At 41.0% G+C, this 20,554-nt stretch overlaps 1 protein-coding gene across 21 annotated transcripts in view; it reads left to right on the top strand.

Moving 5' to 3' along the window:
• Window positions 1-20,554, top strand: part of FGGY (FGGY carbohydrate kinase domain containing) — a 414,792-nt gene that overhangs the window by 174,441 nt on the left and 219,797 nt on the right. The window contains exon 1 of one of the 21 annotated variants that reach the window (XM_038537391.1): window positions 380-394. The exons of 19 other annotated variants lie outside the window; for them this stretch is intronic. The gene's annotated coding sequence lies outside the window, so the exon portion shown is untranslated. Of the gene's footprint in view, window positions 1-379; window positions 395-18,023; window positions 18,031-20,554 lie in introns of those variants that run through there. One more of the 21 variants, XM_038537392.1, reaches the window with a different exon arrangement.

Genomic DNA, 20,554 nt, shown 5'->3' with positions numbered 1-20,554 from the left:
AAAGCAGCCATTTCCAGTGGCCACCCATGTCTGTTGTATGTGGTAAGTTATAGTTGCTGTCTCTTTTACTTAGCTTCTCTTGGGCGTGCAGCCAGTGGGTGATGACCTTGGTTTCCAGAGTGGCCCTTACCCCTGACTTCCAGCTCCTTTGTGATGCCCTTCAGCCCAGTCCTGTGGATTTTGATTGTAAGATACCCCTGACCTTTTCAGTTTCCCAGCACAGGCTAACCTTTCTGAGAATCCACATCAGAAGGCCACTGTGGTCAGGTTGGCAGGTCACCGGTTGACTAATGGCCTTTCCAAGATTTGCTGGCAGATACTGCATTGTTGTGAACCCTATTGATCCCAGAAGTTGGCCTGCTGCATGTACAGCCTCTGCGGACACAAGGAGGTGGTGAGTCATGGCCCCACCACCCCTACCACCCATCTGTTCTCATGGCAAGGAGAACAAAGATGATCTCTTTGTGGTATCGTAAAACCTAGAAAGACATTAAAAATTCCGTTAAATTTTCATACCCTTTTAGCTGTCGAAATGTACAATCTATTAGGAGGGGAAAAGAGCCTCTTGCAGTTTTTTTTTTCCCCATTGCTCTTACTTCAGAGGCTACTTAAGGGACCAGGTAATGATCTGACGATGTTTATTAATACTTGATGTTCTGCTTCCCTTCCCCCATTCTTTCCTACCATGGACTGTGCATCTGTCTTTAAATTGAAAGTACAGAAGCTGCTGGGGGATCTTTAAGATACAGAGTTTCTGCAGTGTCATATGTCGTCCTATTTATGGACCTTGTGTGTAGAGATCTTGGAGCTGCTGGGTTAGGGATATTTATTTTTGAAATGCACTTTGGGGTAATGGAAAGAAAATGGGTTTCAGAGCCATATAGCTATGAGTTTGAATCCCGGTGCTGCCATTTATTAGCTGTATGACTAGAATCAAGCAAGTTACTTAACCTCTGAGGGTCTGAGTTCACCTACCTGCCACATTGAGAGAGTAGTATCTGAATAATACCTGGTAATTAGAATGACCTCACCCAGACCCCTCATAATGTCGGCCTCATGGGGAAAATCTTGTCTGATCTGAGTACTTACATTATTTTTAGTTTATCCTACTTTTTCTGAATAATTACTTTATTTTCTCTGTCTCTCATGGACATTATATTGAGTAACTGGCAAGATATCATTCATCCCTTTGGCTGCTTGAAGATTTAAAGCAAATTTGAGACTCCCCTGTAGTGGATTTTTCAGCTATTGGCGAATATGTTTAACCCTGTCTCAATTAGTTTAGTTTCTGTCTGTGGTTTTATTTCGCATTTGTCCCCATTGACCTTATTCCATCCTTGTGTACTTGTTATAAGCTCCTTCAAATATTTTCTAAGACAAGATAGCACATAGAAGAAAGTCTAGAACGTAGCAGGTGCTCCATAGATATTGATAAATGTATGAATGAGTAAGGGCTAGAGAATACATTCAGAGACAAATAGATGCTTCAGAGGAGAGTTAAAACAAGTAAAATAAGGTGAAGGTCATGTGTTCATGCTCCCAAGATATCCAAACAAAGACCTGGAGAAAGCAGTAAGAATTTGGAGCCATGAGGCTAGAAATAGAGATTTGGAAGCCATTGGTGTTGATGGATTTTGTTTGTTTGGTTTTTTAGATTTTATTTATTTATTCATGAGAGACACAGGGAGAGAGGCAGAGACATAGGCAGAAGGAGAAGCAAGTTCCCCCATGGGGAGCCTGATTCGAGACTTGATCCCAGGACCCCAAGATCACGCCCTGAGCCAAAGGCAGACGGTCAACCACTGAGCCACCCAGGTGCCCGATGTTGATATCAGAGCTGTGGGTACTTGTAGAAGACTCTAGCAGCAGAAGAAAAGTGGCTCTGGGGAAAAGGAATCTCAGCACTTACAGGCGAGGGGCCTGCTAGGGAAGCTAAGGAGTAATGGGAGATAATAAGAGAATGAGGACTGAAAACTATCCATTTGATAAAGTGACTTAGAGACCTCATTGAATGCTACCCCCTTTATTATAATATTATAACTGTGGGGGGAAAAGGTAAGGGTTGGGGAGTAGATAATTTAATAAAAACTGCAGCCCACATTTACCAGGCATTTACTGGATGCCAGCCCCGGTGCCAGGTGCTTGATAGGGATTAATCATATAGCAACAAACAATGTTATGAAGGAATGTTATCCCTTTCCCCTCTTTCACAGAAGAGGAAAATTGAGGCATAATGAAGCTAATCACCCAGAGTCACACAGCTGGCTAGTGTGGATTCAAGCCAAGATTGTTGGATGCCAGACTGGGAATACTAGCTGAGAAAACAGCAAGTTTAGACAACTCTGTAAGAAATGTGGTTGGGAGGGTAGGAAAGGCAGTGGCTGGAAGAGGAAGAAGAGTTGAAGGTGGATAGAGTTTTCTGTTGCTTGTTTGGTTGAAGAGGAGAGCGATTTGCATCTCTAATTGCTGGCAGGAAGGTTCTGGTAGTGGAGTGATAGGTTGATGATACTGGAGAGAGGAAAGAGAATCGATATCCTGAGTTTCCAGAGAAGGCAGGAGGAAGGGCTTCTAGAAATAGTTGTCGCGTTGCACTATGGAAAAGGCAATGAGCTCAGACCTGGGAAGGAGGGCACACTCAGAAGTGGGAAGTGGAGGGAGCTCCCTTTGGGTGGCTTCTGTTTTCTCTGACAAGTAGATAAGATGATCATCTGAGAGTGTGATAGAGAAGCAGGGGAGTCAGGAGGGGAAAAGGTTTAAGTAGAGCATGGGGGTGAGGACAAGAGGCCTAGAGAAACCTTGGAGGGTTGTTGAATGATACGGACATCTTGCTGAGGGGCAGTCATGATTTTATCATTAATCTGCTCTGTTGAGTGATTGGCCCCTGTGATGTGGGGCCTTCTGGTTATAAGCACAGAGGAAGGGGCTGTTCATCTGCTGTTTTGTTAATCGTGATAAATACTACTACCACCCATCCGGTTCTGCGAGCCCATGACGCTTCCTCCCTGATCCCCGAAATCTGCTCACTTGTCACACGCTGGCAGATCTGTGCTCCAAATAGCTCTGGAATCTATTCACTCTCCCCATCTTAAATGCTTCTGTGTTTGGGTTCCTGTAACCTCCCACCTGGACTGTTCAACAAGCTTCTAAACTTCTCACTGGACAGAAACTTGGCATTCTTCAACCCATCCTGCACACTGCCACCAGTTTTTTTATAGTAAAAATGAGCTTTTTATAGTAAAAATGGAATATTGTGACTTCTTAGCATAAACTTTCCCAACTTTTCCCAATGCTCTTGGGGCATGAAACAAAAGCCCCCCACCCCCCATGGCCTCCCCTTCTGGCACCATTCTCTCCTTTGATCTCTGTCCTCTGGTTCACTGCCTTTCTTTTCCTCTGTGCTCCTAACCCCCTCACCACAGGGATGGCTTTTCTGTCTTATTTGTCTTGCTTCCAGTATCAAGTCTATGTTGTAGGCAGGAGAGGGACAAAAACAAAGGGCAAAAGTGTGTGTGTTAACTGAGTCTGCTTCCATTTCTGGATGTTCCCTCCAACACCTCACCCCGTCACTTCTGCTCACGTCTCACTGTAAGGCCAGAAGTATATTCCATGAATACCACTCTCTGTAAGGGAAACTGGAAAAGATAAGGTTTTTACCAGTCACACTGCAGCCTCCAACAATATCCGAATTGTGTTATTAAGAAAGAACGGGACACTGTGTGCTAAGTAGACAACTTAGTCTCTGTTGTAGATAAGGAGGTGTTTTTTAGGTGAAAGAGCTGAGTAAAGGGTATTGCTGATGGAAATAACAGCATAAGTAAAGGTTCAGAGCTGAGTGATATGCCATGTGCAGGTGAGAAGTTGCTGGAACATTAAGTTTGGGGCAGGAAAAAGACATGAAGCTGGATAAGCAGGCAGGGACCAAATTATAATGGCCTTTCTGTGTCATGATGAGTTGCTTAAACATTATCCTGTGTGTTGATGTTCTCTCAGTGGGAATTTATGCCCCAAGTGATGTCAGGCAAGATGGTCCAATAAGTATGGAAAGAAATTTAGAATTTCTGTTGCTTCTATTTTTCTTTTACATTTGCTTTTACATGTTTCACGATACATATAACTTATAAATCCACTAGCACATGCATATAATTTATAGATAATACATGCATTGGGAATCTATGCTGAAGACTTTTTTAGTGTCACGCACAATTAAAATGTTTAGAGACCATTGCATCAGGCATCAGGGTACCGTTGAAGGATTCACAACAATGAAATGATGTGGTCAATTGTGCCATTCTTTTTCCTTTAGAATATCACGTTCTTCAATTTTAAAAAAATGATTTCAGAATGTTAGTATTTGGAAAGGGACACGGCAAGCATGTACTTTGTTTTACAAGATGGATAACTGAAAGGCAAGAAGGTGGAATAATTAAGGATGATTTCTGAATCGCTTTATGGCAAATTCTGTCTCCTGACGGTCATTTGTGTGTTTTCCCAACATGATTCTTTTCTTTTCCTGATGCTCATCCTCTTCCTCTGCACTTACTTTTCTTGCCTCATCAGCACCATAGACATGTAAACACCAAGAAGAGAGTAAAGGTGTACATTTTTAATAAACATTAACACCAACAAAATAGAGCTGCGTGGAAATGAATTACTCACTTTGCTCGGGATCCTATTAACTGTCTTGCTATCAGCTTGAAGTCTCACAGGGCATGGATTCCCACAGTTTCTATTTCCATGTTGCTAAAATCATCCACAGCTCAGCTCATTGGAAAGCCTTTTGATATTGTACTTGCCGTGCTAACAGTCTAAAGAGACGGAGTTGAGCAGATTCCTGACTTGGAAAGAGAAAGGCTTTCCAAGAGGGGCACTGCTCACTTTATTGCAACTCTATGCATAAGAAGAAACGGTGTTCCCATGGGAATGTGTCTGTGTTAGGATTTATTTCACAGAGAGTATCTTGTAAAAACCGATAGGGAAAAATGTCTGATTTATAGAATCCTATTTCCTGATGCTGAGAATGCTAGTTCAGGTCTCTGTTAACTACTTCTTGGCCAGTGTAACTGATTTGTTTCCACTGTGCCACCTCTAGCCCAGCTCTGCAAATATGGGAAGAACAGGGACTCTCTGATAACCAGGTGGTAAGCAAGAGCCGTACTCTCCTGGGTATACTAAACTCTTCAGGAAAGTCAGTTTATAGGGGTACAGACCAAGGGTTAGATGTCTCCAGATGAATGTGTTTGTCAAGTTGATGATCATGTTTACCAAGATCCTTTTATCACCAGCTGAGTCCTCTTTTAATGGCTTAGGTCACCCTGGAATTATTTCAAAAAACAGTCTGATGTTAGAGCCTCTTGCGGGCTTGCCAGAACAAATCTAAAGTGAAATCTGTAGTCTTCTTAGTAGCAAAGTCCAACCTCAAGCCCACTTGTATGAATCCTGAACAAATGTTTTCATATTTGGGCAAGTTCTTGCCCCTGCAACAATGACCATTTATTTAAAAGAGAGAGCGCTTTGGAGATATAATATATATAATATATATATTATATATATGATATATTTTTTATTTTATATTATATTTTATATTATTTTATATTATATTTTTATATTATGTTTTTATATTATATTATATTTTTATATTATTTTATATTATATATATTATATATAATATAATATATTTTTTATAATTATATAATAGATATTATATTATATAATATAATATATATTATAAATTATATATATAATTTTTGGTTATAAAAATCTTGACCCATAAAAAATAAAAGAAAAGGGGCAGCCCAAGTGGCTCAGGGGTTTAGCACCACCTTCAGCCCAGGGTGTGATCCTGGAGACCCGGGATCGAGTCCCACGTCGGGCTCCCTGCACGGAGCCTGCTTCTCGCTCTGCCTGTGTCTCTGCCTCTCTTTCTCTCTCTGGGTCTCTCATGAATAAATAAATAAAATCTTAAAAAAAAAAAAAAAGAATCTTGACTACTTTCCTAAAAAGAAAATTATTTAAGTAAAGGAGAAATTATATATAACATATATAATTATATATATATACATATATATATATGTATATATATATAATTTCCCCTATATAGTATATTTTATATATTTTATATATAATGGTTGTTTTTGAATAAACATATATATGACTAGAGCTCCTGGTTTTTATTACTTAGAATATCGACTGTTGCTATAATAAAATCTCAAATTACAGGCCTCAAACAAGAAAGGATTTTATTTCTCTTGGTCCAGGGCTGCTAGTGTACCTGACTGGACTGAAGGATACAGCCTTTTCACTGGTTTCTGCCATCCGTAGGATTTGGTCCACATGACTGAAGGGAAAACCATTCTAGTCCCCAGGAAGGAAAAAAAGAAGAGGAGGAACATATGTTCCTTTCCTAAAGTCAGGAACAAGTGATTATACATATCACTCTTGCTGTCATCCCATTGACCAGAACCTCATCAAAAGGTCAGAACTAGCTATAGGAGAGCCTGGGAAATGCGTTCTTTAGCTGGTGGCCATGTACGCAACTGAAATAGCATACACTGTAGGAGGAAGAGAGAATGTATAACTCTTAGTCTCTGCCCTGGTGATTAAGTTGAATGTGAGTTTTCCAGCGTCTTTTTTCTATCTTTTCTAGAAATGGACCTCAAATCCTGTGACACTATCCCTCAGTCTACCATAAAGCATGATGGGACAGGGCAGCACGAGAACTAATCTTTGTTGAATATCTACTGTGGTTCATGCCCTTCGTATATAGTGTCATTTAACTATTATAACCACCCCAAGTGAGTAGTAGTCTTCCTATCTTGGAGGAAGCCAAAGCTCAGAGAGGCAAAATAATGGCACAAAGCCAAAAAGTGGTAAATTTGGCACCTTTTAATTGCCCAATTATTACAAAAGGTGATTCTGGAAAAACTGACTTCCCTTTCCTGAGTTTCCACTCTTTTGTGAACTGAGGGTGTTGAACTATACAGGTTACTCTCAAACTGGAATATATATCAGAACACCTGGAGAGCTTCTTGAGATGCTGATTTGTGGATGCCGCTTAGAGTTTCAGATAGAGAAGATGTGGAGTGAGGCTGGAGCACTGGCATTTCCAAGCAAGTTCCCAGGTGATGGTTGGTCCCCAGCTATGCTTTGAGACCCTTGGAGTAGATGGTGTCTCAGATTTCTTCCAGCTGTTACATACTGGAAGGTCAGCAGCCCAGCTGGCTTCACTAGTCCTGCATTGGTTGGTGATCAAAAACACTACCACTCCCCAACCGCTTTGGCCAAGTTCAGTGGTTCTCCAGGAAAATTGTCAACATGCATGGAGGAAAATGCTGATGAAAATCACTCCTTCATGTATTCATTTGTTCAACAGATATTTATAGGGCATTCCATGTGCTAGGCATTGTGCTAGATGCTGGAGATACAGCATGATCAAGACATACCTAGGCCCCTTCCCAGGATGTGTACATAGACTATGGTGAAAACAGATTATTAACTTACTATTACTGAAAAATAGACTCTGAAGAAACATTGTTTTTTGTTATTATGGACCTATAAGCATAAAATATTCTGCTCTGGAGTTTGTGATTATAACTAAACTTTACCTAAAGAGGCTTATTTTCTACAATGTCTTAAGTCATAAATTGCCTATTTTTCTGTATCTGGTTTGATTTTAGTTCTTTGCTTTTTGAGGCATTTCTGTTGTGCCAGCTTAGTAAGTGGCATTTTGGTTTAATTTTTGCCAATCCAAACTTTGCCTTCCTGTCCTAGATGAAACCTTGGCTTTGTTCAAAATTTGCATTTTCATTTTTAGCAGATAGTGACAGTTTAAATCAACAGCAAGAGCAGAAACCATTGTCTAAAGCAATTTCCTCACTATTATTCTTCACCTGAATGAAATTAGAAGTCCTAGGGAGATGAATTCAAACAGTTCTCCAACCCCCTGTAGCTCCAGCAATTTGCCTTTTTTTAAATAATAAAAGATGAAGGATAGAGGGTTCTTGAAGGGAGGATATCTGGTCTAAAAAGAGAAGGAAAGGAAATGGTGTACTGATAATGGCGATTATTTATTGAGTATGTATTATGTGCCAGGGACCACTGCCAGGCATTTTATGTGAATTATCAGGTAAATTTCCCAACAAACCAGTGAGGTACCAGTATTATTATTATTACTTTCCTTTATAGATACAGAAATCAGGACTCACAGAGATTAGATAACTGGCCCCAAATCTCATACTTATTTGATGGAGAAGCAGAGATCCAAAACCAGGCCTGTCTGACTTCAGAAGCTCATGCTTTTTACCAGTCAATTAAAACTCCAGTCATTTCCATGCATATTTCATGGGGACGGTGCTGAATCATTTGGCTTACTGGTTTTCTGAGTCATCTCCACAAACAGGGCCAGATCCGATGTATCTTCTGCACTGTCTTGTATCCTCTCTATTCCTGCCCTTTTTTCTTATGCAGTCCATTTGCTCCATCATCTTTCTTCCCATTGCCCTTAAAGGAATAGCTTCTTATGGCCTGTTTCTGTGATGCAGGAAAAATCTGGTAAGCTTGCCAGGAAGTAAAAGTGCATTTGTTCAGGACTATGATGTTTATTTGAAAAGGATGTTCAATCACAGATCTGACTTTTTTATGAGCCTCATTCCATATCCTTGTGATTGGAAAAATACATCAGTAAGTAATGCTTCCATGAAGAGTCACTATCATGTCCATTATTTTAAAGTATTGGTCAATAAAAACACTCAAATTATTGATAATCCATAATTAATATGAAGTAAATAATAAGCATTTAAAAGTAAAATTCATCATGATAGCAATGACAATATGAGTCTTTTTTTGAAAGTCAAAGATATATAAAAGATAGGTTATCTATCACTAAGAAATATGTAACCACATTAATCTGGAGGTTCAGTTTTTCTCTTATTGGTGAAAACATGATTTTGCTCTTCAAAAGAAAGAGCCCGTGGTTTTATTTTTTAAGCTCATTAAGATGGTTCCAAAAGTCTTGGCTAGCAAACACCTCTTAAAAAAATCAATTTTTCAATAATTTAGAGTGAATCAGACCCATATAGTTACATTTTCCTTAAGGGGGGGTGTGCTTTCAAAATAATTAAAGTAGAGATAGCATTATAGATCTTGAGAAGGTGTGCTCAGAAAATGATTTTTCATTTGTTATAAACCTCAAAACTTTGGTAAAATGGAATAGGACTGGAATGAACTTTCCAATTTCATTGCATCCTAGTGGTATGTGACCAGTGGTACAGAAAGTGCTAAGTGGCCACCTAATCTTCATACTCTTATTCTTTTTATTAACAGAACTCAGACTTTTAGCTATGCATAGGGCTCTGGAAGACCATATCTCCCAGTCTCCTTTGCAGCTACAAATGTTCATCTAAATGGAGGCCAATGAGATATAAGTGGAAATGCTCTGTGGGATTCCTGAGAAGTCCCCTTTAAAGAGAGGATGGGGGGAGTGAGGATGTGTTTTCCCTTCCTACAAGCCTGAATTAGATAGGTTGGCTCGAGTTTTATAGCTATTTTAGATAGGGAAGGCCAAGACCATACTCTAGGGATGGCTGAACAGTGAGCTTTAATGATGATTCCAGCCTTGGATTTGCTACCTCGGCAGTTCCTCTACATGAGAGAAATTTCTTTTTTTATTTTATTCTTATGTCACTGTTTTATGGATTTGTTGCTACATTTAATCATAACTAATAGAAACAGTGACTCATCAGGTTTGGGGAAAGAGTAAGTACATTAATATAAGTTTAGCTACCATTATTATGTACCTTCTGTATGCCAGGAGCTGTTGTGAGAGTTTTATTTCTAATAACTCACATAACTCACTCAACGGTCTTCTAAGAGACTCTTAGCCCCATTTTACAGATGATGAAACAGAGGCACAGAGAGGTTAAATAATTTGTCCAAGGGCACACAGCCAAGCCGAGATGAAGCCAGTTAATCAGTTCTAGGACTTTCTCTGAGTCACTGCAGGAGAATGACTGGACAATAGTTAAAAAACAAGCAAAAGCAATACTCAGACTCCAGCTTTTCTGCATGTAAGAGGATGATCCTCTTGATTTGCCTTTGTCAGTGATTATGTGAGTGACCTTCTTCAGGCACAGCATTTAACTCCCCTGTGCCTCAGACTCTTCACCAATAAGCAGCATAAGACAGTCCCTCACCAGGCCTGTGAGGCATCCACTCTGAGCCTGGCATTGTGCCAGGTACACACATGTGTTTGTGGCATTTCTGCCCAGATGAGCCCACAGGTGGGTCAAGGAGACAAGACCTGAAGCACTTGAGAAAAAGCCAAAGAACAAGAGAAATACATTTGCTTCCTGAATCCCGTATATAGTTGAAGTTGTGTATCATTTCTGTGCAAACCGCAATCTATTGCACTTCCTTTTGTAATGCTCATTACATTTGAATTTCTCATGGATTGTTTGTAATTCTGGGTTTAATGATCCTGCTAGATGATATATCTCATGAGGGCAGGGGTCATGTCCCCTTCATTAGCTGCTGTGGCCCTAACCTCAACACAGAACCTGGCCCAGTTTGGGAGCACATCCATTCTAGACGTTGCTATGGCTTTCTACTTTCCTGCTTTTAAGAAGATGCACTAAACATCTTTCTCGATCGGTCACTCAGTGGTGAGATCTGTAGCTGCTGAGGCACTCAGTTAAGCCCAGGGTAGAGATAAACCTACCTGGGCCTATCTGGGCTGCAGCTGCTCTAATGCTACAGAAACCCTCCAAACTGATAATTATCCAGAGATACCTGATACATCTAAGGGCCCGAGGAGCTTTGGACCACCTCAGCTCATTATCACTTCTAAATGATCTTCTCTCCATTCCCACTGCCAGTCCCATGCCCCAAGGCTCTTCCCCAGCTTGACTTCAACTGCAATCCCTTCACAAGTGAACATCACAGAAACATGATCTTAAACATATGTCAGTGTAGGTCTCTGCAAAGGCCATCCAGTAACAGCATCATCATCTCCTTTTAAAAGTTTTTCTTCTATTTCAAAGAGAGTCTAAATGTAAAAGCAACTGAAGAAAACTCATAGTGTAAATGTAAGCAGAAAACAGTCTCATCACTCTAATACCCCAGGATAGTTTAAGTTAACTTTGCCTGTTTTTTTCTGGCTTATTTAACACAATTGAAACTCAGCTTTGTATGCTTGTTACTTGCAGCTTTAAAGTAACCTTCCTGCGTATTTGTATTTCCATTTTTCCATTATACTTCTTATAAATAAGCATTATTTTAATAATGGTATAATGTTTCATCAGATGATCTTATATTTTTGAGCCTTCTGTCAAGGCTGGACACAAATGTTTTCAATTTTTTTGACTCTAGAATATAAATATTATAGTAGAAAAGCACATAAAAACTGTGAGGGACCTTTTTATTTCTATTTTCTACATATTGTAAATTGTTAGAAATGGAATAACTATGAAAATATTTCTTTTAAATATTTTTCAGTTATAACTAATGTATTTTTAGTGTAGATCTTATTAATCTGGGTACATAAATATATATAATACATGTATATATTTATAATATTTATTTATACTATATGTGTATGATTATTTTATATAATTGAAATAATTTATGCATGTCATTACAACTCTTTGTTATTTTATTATCTAATATGATTTAATTAACATTTTTCTTGCACCCATTTAAATTTGTTCTGAGTTCTTTTTTGTTTTTTATTTTTCTATTTTTTATTTATCTTTCCTATTTTATTTCTAATGTATAAAGATTAAGGATTGTTGTTTGTGTACAGACCTTTGTCAGATTTGATGTTAGTCATTAGGATAGATTCTATTAATGGTTTTACTAAGTCAAAGGCATAATTATTTTTAAGGTCCTTGATATACAGTGTCAAATTGCTTTCCAGAAAGATTATACCAAATTGCATTTTCAATGATCTCCAAAATTGGAATGCAATGGAAAATTGAATGTGATTTGTTTTAATTTCTTTACCTGTTTTGGGTTGAACTTTCTCTCATATGTTATTATTCATATATATTTTCTTCTGTGAATCATCTATGTTCTTAAAAGGATAAGAACATTTGCAGGTTCTTGACACATATATGGAAATCTTTTTTTAAAGGAGATTATTATGGTATGTGAAAAAGGTATTAAGAAAAGAGGTGTAAATATGAAGGTTAGAATTTCGTGATTCACTCTTTGACATTAGGCCATGGAATTCACCTCTGAAAACTTCAAAATTTTTTCATTTAGTTTTGTTCTTGTATGGTAATAATAGACACTTAACATGATGTTTTCGTTGGAGGCAAGCAATCAGTCTATGTCATTTCCTCAGATCTCATTCTCCCAGCTCTGGAATTCTGTAAGAGAGTGGCTAGATACATTTAGGATGATAAAGGTAAAATATAATATCTAAGCTCTCAGGTGCTTAAGAGCCTGTGACCAGGTTAGCTTCCCCTTCTATGCCTGTCATTTTGATTATGACTGTTCATTTGTATGTGTACTGTCTGGTCCCACACTGTAGTATATGCATCAAGAGAGGTTACACCTGAGAGGTGCCTGGGGTGGCTCAGTCGGTTAAGTGGCCACTCTTGATTTTGGCTTAGGTCATCATCTCAGGGTCATGAGATCAAGCCCCATGTTGGGCTCCATGCTTAGTGTGGAGACTGCTTGGGATTCTCTCTCTCCTTCTCCCTCTGCTCCTCCCTCTGTTGATGAGCATGCTCTAAGTAAATAAATACAGAGTTTTAAAAAACATAAATAATCTCTGATTCTTCCAAATATCTGTTGCCTTTTTAATTTGCTTTATTTGAGTTACCATCTTTCAAGTTAGAGGCCATCTTCAGATGGTCAGGTGGTCCTTGGCTGTCAGTTCACACTCAAGAATAGGGTACTGACAAGCTGATTGGAAATTCAGAAAGACAGCAATTAGAATACCGATTGCTGGCAGCAGCAGAGGAATAGGGAGTTATTGCCAATGGGTCTAGAGTTTAAATTTTGCAAGATAAAAAGAGTTCTGGAGGTGGATGGAGGTGATGGTTGCATAGCAATGCCAGGGTACTTGCTGCACACTAAACAAGAAATGGTTAAGATGGTAAATGTTTTGTTATGCTCATTTTATAACTGAAAAATAACAAAATACTCCTTAGCTTTTATTTTGTTCCCATCTTAGAGAAAGAAAAAAATCTAATTAACATGTTCAGTCTATTACTTAAAATAGAAGTCTGTTATTTCCTATTTTACAGGAGACCTTTTGGAAGTTAAATGACTTGTCTTTGGTCACAGAGCTAGTCATCGGCAGGTGAGGATTTGATCCTGTTCTAGAAGAAAGGCTGGTGCTCTTACCTACTGTGATACATAATTCAGTCTAGCTCATTCTTTCAATTACTGACAAATATTCAGTAAGCATCATGTTTTATTCCAGAATTCTTTAAATTTTTTTTTTAAATTTTTTATTTAAGTATAATTGATAGACATGTTTCAGTATTGTCGACAGTAGCAAGAACATTAAGGCTATAGTGTGAGCAAGGGATTGGGGATTCCATACAATAAGCAAGTACATACATAAAACAGTGGCCACTGCTGATGTATGTAATGATGGAAGTAAGATGCCTGCTGAAATGTGGGGAAGATTTTTGGTCTTCCCATCTCATCATGGAGATGGTTTCAGCCATGTGAACATGTGGCAATGTTCCTGGCAATTAAAATGAAACAGGAAAATAGAATGTACAAAGTTCCAGGGAGAAAAAGAAGCTTGACAGGTTTGAGGAAGTAAAAAAGGCCGATTTAATAGACTGTAGTCCAAGAGGGGAATGGCAAGAGATGGGATAAGAGATTCCAAAAATGTGGAGCCTCGTGAGCCTTGGAGTAAGGCATCTGAAGTTTTCCTAAGGGTAATAATAGAAAGGCAGCGGAGGGTTTTGAAAAGGGAAATGTGATGGTAGCTGTTTAACATGCAGTTGGCATGCAGCAAGTATCTACCATAAAGCAGGTGGTTATGTAGATACCAGAAGTCCTATATTGAACAGATACTGTGGCCTACAAGGAAATTACAGTCTGGGAAGGAAGAAAGCAGATAGTGTCAGTAAAAGATAGCAGTATGGCCCGTAACATGCACTGTGGAACTACAGATGGCTTCTAGGGAAAAAAAAAAATTTCCCATGATAAAATCAGATTGTGGCTTTGTATTTCATACTTCCTTAGAGATTCTTACTGTGCACTAGCATATTAAAGTTCTGAGAATTGTTGCAGTATAGATACCTGTCTCAGTTCAGCTTAGCATTTCCCGAACTTATTTGTACCAGTATCTGCTCTCTAATAACAGCAGCTTTGAGTCCCTGTCCTCCTGTTCACTGTTGTGTGTCTCATGCTACCACATTCTGGCCTGGAGAAGGCATGTGTGGCATCCAGGAGTCATTTAGCATGGCCAAAATAGGATATGTATGGGAAGTGACGGGGGTTGAGACCAGGAAGGCTGGTGGGGACAGATCATCATGTACTTTATACATTGCATTAGAAGAGATTGGATGTGGGGCACCTAGGTGGCTCAGTGGTTGAGCATCTGCCTTTGGCTCAGGCTGTCATCCCAGGGTCCTGGGATCGAGTCCCACATCAGACTCCCTGCATGGAGCCTGCTTCTCCCTCTGCCTGTGTCCCTGCCTCTCTCTGTGTGTCTCTCATGAATAAATAAATAAAATCTAAAAAAAAATAAATAAATAAATAAAATCTAAAAAAAAAATAATAGCAGCATTTATTTATTTGAGAAAGCACAAGCAGGAGGAGAGGCAGACGCCTCTCAGACGCCTAACCTACTGAGCCACCCAGATACCTCAACAGCTGCTTTGTGTGGTGTGTGTGTGTGTGTGTGTGTGTGTGTGTGTGTGAAACATGCTCTGAGAAAACACTGAGTTCAGGAAATGTGCAGTTAATGCTAGATGTGACCACTGCCCTGAAAAGGGATCTAGTGCAGTTCAAGTGCAGAAGGGGCAGGGCCTCAGGTGGCCTCCCTGGAGAAGGTGACCTCTAGCTGCTTTCTGAGGAGTAGAGGTTAGGTATGTGAAGAAGCAGGGAAGGATACTCCATGGAGAAAGAACAGCTGCAGCGGACATGGAGACCTGAAAAAGCCCACAATCCTCCTACGAAGATAGATGTACAAATTTCAAGCAGGAAGAGGTAAAGTTTGCTTCTTTCACACCATGGGGGGAAATAGTTGTTTTAAAACAGAGACGGAGTAGAAGACCATCTTTGTAACATGGATTTCAGCCTGAATGCCCACGTGGGCTGTCCTCTGTTGCCACCGTTGACGTTCCGCACTCTTGTCCCCCCCGTGGCTTGCACATGCTGTGCGGCTCAGGCTGGGGAGGGCAGGCCAGAAGCCGCTCGCTGTGCGCCTCTGTCCCCGTGTCGCAGCTCGGCTCTCCTGGAAGCGACAGTTTCCTGTTCAAATCTCCAGCTCTGTCGGCACTGCCATTCCCGTGTTCACGCTGTTTCCGAGTACTCTCACACTGCCCCCCGCTTTCCCTTGCACATCCTTCCACGTTCCTTTCTGCATCTGATTCGTGCAGGCAGCTTAATTAGAGGATGTCCCGTTTCCCTGCAAGAGAGAGTCTCCCGTGTGGCAGGACGAGGGAAATGGGAAGGTTCGCAGATGCCAAGGGGTCCCCGTCCTGTGCAGCCAGTCCCTCCCACTTGACATAAGAGAGGTTCTTCTTCTTTTTTTTTTTTTTTTTAAGAGAGGCTCTTTATGCAGACTCTTTTTCTTCATCTTCTTAGGTGATTAATAAAAATAGCCCCCACTTAACTTGCTGTCTACTGTGTACCAGATGCAATAAGAAGGGTTTTGCGTAATCTTTTTAACTTTCATGCTCTGAAATATGTGTTATGAACTCTTTTTACCAAGGAGGAGAACACTGGAGAGTAACTTGGCTGAGGCCATTCAGCTAGTTAGAAAAGAAGCCATAACTTAAGCCCAGGAGACAGTTGTGAAGTTCATACGTTGGGCACGTAATGCCCTTAAGTGGTCTCATTGTAAAAGCATTTCTTTGGGGAGGAGTCTGCTTCCATCTGCTTGGGAATTTTTAAAAATAAGGATTCTAGGGTCTCCCTTCAGAACCATTGACCAGAAGCCAGGGATGGAGACCCGGTGATAATGCAGGGGTTCTCACCAAAACCGCCTGACAGGTGACTGCTGCCCCCCTGCCCTGCCCCAAGTTTCTGCCTTAGTGGGTCTAGAGCAGAGCCCCCACCTGTGCTTTCCCGGCAGGAAAACAGTTCCCAAGAGCTGTTCCCACTGCCTGTTGGGGAACCCACTTTTTTAAAAGAAAAGATTTTATTTATTCATGAGACGCAGAGACACAGGCAGAGGGAGAAGCAGGCTTCCTGTGGGGAAACTGATGCAGGACTCAGTCCCAGCATCCTGGGATCACAACCTGAGCCGAAACTACTGAGCCACCCAGGTGCCCAGGGAGCCCACTTTGGCCACACTGGCCCAAGGCAGCAGTCAAGAAATGAGGGGACAGGTCAAGGGATAAAAACAGGAATGTTAGTGGTGGGAACGGTCATGCCTTTTCCATTCTTCCCTTTTGTTCTTTTTTTTTTTTTTAATCTTAATTTTTTTAAATTTATTATTTATGATAGTCACAGAGAGAGAGAGAGAGAGGCAGAGACACAGGCAGAGGGAGAAGCAGGCTCCATGCACCAGGAGCCCGATGTGGGATTCGATCCTGGGTCTCCAGGATGGCGCCCTGGGCCAAAGGCAGGCGCCAAACCGCTGCGCCACCCAGGGATCCCCCCTTTTGTTCTTAAACCCTTGTTATTTGGTTCTGACCAAATCTTTAAGACACAGGAAGGGCGATGCGCTGGATCGGATTTGGAGTCAGGCAGGTGGTATCAATTCCCAGTTTCTGTGCTTATCAGGGCTGTGCTGAGAAATGGGGATGTGAATAGCTACCCCCCAGGCATTGAATCAGTGACGGTTTAGTCTTCCTCTCTTCCCTTCCCACTCACCTTGGGGTGAGAATAGTGAAAACCCAGATGCTTTACTTTTCCTCTTTAGTTCAGGAGTTTATTCGCGCTATGGAAGTTAGCTGTACTCTGAAGTCTTTTTGTGAATTATTCAGGCCTGGTGGAGCTGGTTTCTTTTCTGCCTCTTTTGCATGCTCCTCCATGGTTCGCAAGAGGAACTGCCAGGGAAGGGCGGCAGGGAGACAGTGGAACCCTGGAGCATCTGCTGGATAGTCCCCTGGTTTGTGGCCTGCGGCACTGGCTCTAGGCCCCTTGGTGGGGAGGTGCAGTACTAGCCTTGCATTGCAGAGGCAGGCTACAGGTTACCCAGCAGAACCTTAGAGAGGGAATTTGCAAGTGCCACTTTTAGTAGGAGAGGGTAGTTTTCCCAGAAGGAGTGAGCAGAACCAAGAGCTCTCCCCAAGCCTTGGGAGGTGAGTGTTTTCTCTCGTTTGGCTGACAGAGAAGAAATGGGCTTTATAACCAGAGTGACCATCATCCTAAATCCCATCCTGATATTTACTGGAAGGTGGGATTCAGACAAGTTCCAAGTCCATCCTGTATTGGGGTTTCTTTATCTACAGTATGGGCATGGCTGCCCTTCCCTCACAGGATTAATGAGGTTCAGTGAGATAATGAGCTGTAAAGTAGCGTGTCATGCCTTGCTTAGATCCCAGCTGGCACTTACTACGAAATAGCCCTCTTCCCTTGTATCATGATGCCCTCCTATATAACTTCCTCTATATAGGGGGAAAGGGGAAGGTAACATATTTATGGAAAATCAGTTAAGTGCCATACAGTGTGCTGGACTCTCCCACGTCCATCATGTCATTCACTTTTTGAGCATTCCTTTTACGTTCCATTCTTTCCATCCTTTACTAGGAGAAATAGAGCAGTTATATAACCCACATTCTTAGGGCTGGTAAATATTGGAGTGGATTTGAACTGAGTGTGCCTAAATTCAACACTTGAGCTGGTTCTGTTCTATTTCACTGAGCAAGGGAACTGGGAGAGCATCCATCAAAGGTAGGAGATTCAGGTTGTTTCAGATTTGATGTTTCAGGCTGGAGAAAAGTGTTCATACTTTGCCTTGTTTTTCTAGCTCCTTAAAGACGTGAGCTGCCGGGCTGGAGAATATCGAGCACCTATTTATTTTTTTATGGCTTCCACTGTGAAGTGAAGGGTAACAGAAGTGCCATTCCTAAATTCCTCAAAAAAGCCGTGATGGCATGTGGACAAGCATGCATGTTCAAAGATGTTCTTTATAGTATTATTTATAATAAGAGTAACTAAATGACAGTTGGGTTTTCCCTGAGCCCTGGGCTCCTAGAAAATTGTGAAGGTTAATAAATGCCACCATTCTGTGTGGTCCAGGATATGGCCTACAACAAAGAATTCCTCTTCCCCATTTGACTTTGATAAGACTCATAGATGCTTCCCCTTGTTTACTTACGACAAGACCAGACGCAGACCCTCCAAATTCCCATTCTCTGTCTTATGAATGATTAGCTGAACTGCTTGTCCTTGCTGATCAACTGGAACAAAATGCTTGTTAACCAAACTTTGATTAGGATTCTAACCCTCCACTGGGGCCCTGAACTTTGCCCCATCCTTACCCTGGGCTGGGATACAGCCCTCCTTAAGAGTCCTGCACTAGCCAGCGCTCTCAAGAGAAACAGCAATTGTGTGTGTGTGTGCACATGCGCGCATCCCTGCTCATATTGTGTGCACGTGTACATTACAATGAGTTGGCTCATAAGATTGTGGAGGCTGGCAAGTCTCAAGATCTCTGGAGTGAGTTGGCGAGCTAGAGACCTAGGAAGAGCTGATGTTTCAGTTCAAATCGGAAGGCAGGAAAAAGCCGATGTACCCATTTGAAGATGTTCAGGCACAGGGTTCCTGGGTGGCATAGTTGGTTAAGCACCCAAGTCTTGGTTGTGGCTCAGGTTGTGATCTCAGGGTTGTAAGTGCAAGCCGGGCATCCGGCTCCCTGTGGAGTCTGCTGAGGATTCTCTCTCCCTCTATGTCCCCCCACCCCACTACTGTGCATGCTTTCTCTCTCTCTCTCTCTTCCAAATAAATACATCTTAAAAGAGAGAAGTAGATGGCTGTCAGTCGGAAAGGATTTTTTCTTACTGAGGAGACCCAAACTAGTAGAACTTTTTTTGTTCTATTCAATTCTTCAACTAATTAGATGAGGCGTATCCACATTACAGAGAACGAACTGCTTTACTTAGTCTGTTGATTTAGATGTTAATCTCATCTAAAGTACCCTTCCAGAAACACCCAGAATAATATTTGACAAAATATCTGGGACAACAAAATTGCAGCTTGCAGATCCAAACTTCCAGACAAGGTGATACATACGATTAACTATCCCTCAAAATTTACTGACCTCAAGGTAAAATACTCTCAGATCTACTTTCTAGTCACACTGTCTTTTATGCCATTTCTCTACATTCTTTCTCACCTTGTTTATTCCATTATGTGAAAGAAAGACCCATTTTTGTCTAATTCTTGAGATACTTGCAGATCTTGTGGTCACAACATTCTCCGTGTTACAATAATTCCCCTCACCAGCTGCAAAAACCCTTTTGCCTCCTTATAGAAGTCCTTACTAAGCCTTTCCTTACTAAGTCTGGATGTGTTTTTAATCAGAAACAAACTAGCACTAAGGGATTCTTCAAATAATATGGTAATTCAAATCACAGAATATGATATATTTTCAAGAAGAATCCACCGTAGTCTTTGGAGAGTAAAGATGGCTCTGACATTCTATTGAGTTCAAAAGGCAGAATATAAAATTGCATCTTATATTATCCCTTTTATTTAAAGTTAAATATGTGTGTATCTTAATATTTTGGAATGGTGTTGTCTCATAGTGGCAAGTTATCTCTGGGAGGAGGAAAATTAAGGAGAGGGTCTTTTCTCCTGTCTCTTTGTAAAATTGCTTGAATTCTCTGTAATGAAGTTGTATTATCTTTGTAAACTGAAAGACAACCACAGGGAGTAACAGTTTCATGATCTCAATTTTTGTTTTAAAAAAATAAATACTGATAATCTGGACTAGGGCCTGGTGGGCTGGCCTCACAGATGCCCCTCTCCGTGGATGTCCACCCTGATCACCTTCTAGAGGCTCTACGATTGCAGAGTCTTTCCCTCGAGATACCTCTATGCACACTTTCTCAGCTTCACACACCAAAGCCTGGTGGAGCTTGGGTCTCCCTCCCCTGCCCTCAGTGCTCCCTCTGGAAGCGGCCCCTTTGGCCACCGTGAGAGGATTTGATGGCTGGGGACACTTCTGGGCTTTGTGCCAACCTTCCTTTTCCATTTTGCCTAAGGTCCTTCATTCTTGCAGGTCTTGTGTCCAAAGAACAAGAGACTTAAAAACTGGAGAAATCAGATTCTATTTCATGGACAAAGCTTGGAGCTTCCATCTTCTTACCACCCGAGTGTTTTCCCCACCATCTCCATGAGCCTCCTGCAGTGCACGACACACACACTCAATGACATAGTTGGAGATTTAAATGAGATTTCAAGCGAGAGCATC

Source organism: Canis lupus, chromosome 5, assembly GCF_011100685.1.
Source record: "Canis lupus familiaris isolate Mischka breed German Shepherd chromosome 5, alternate assembly UU_Cfam_GSD_1.0, whole genome shotgun sequence".
NCBI classification, from domain to species: domain Eukaryota; kingdom Metazoa; phylum Chordata; class Mammalia; order Carnivora; family Canidae; genus Canis; species Canis lupus.
This window is presented reverse-complemented; position numbering and strand designations above follow the sequence as displayed.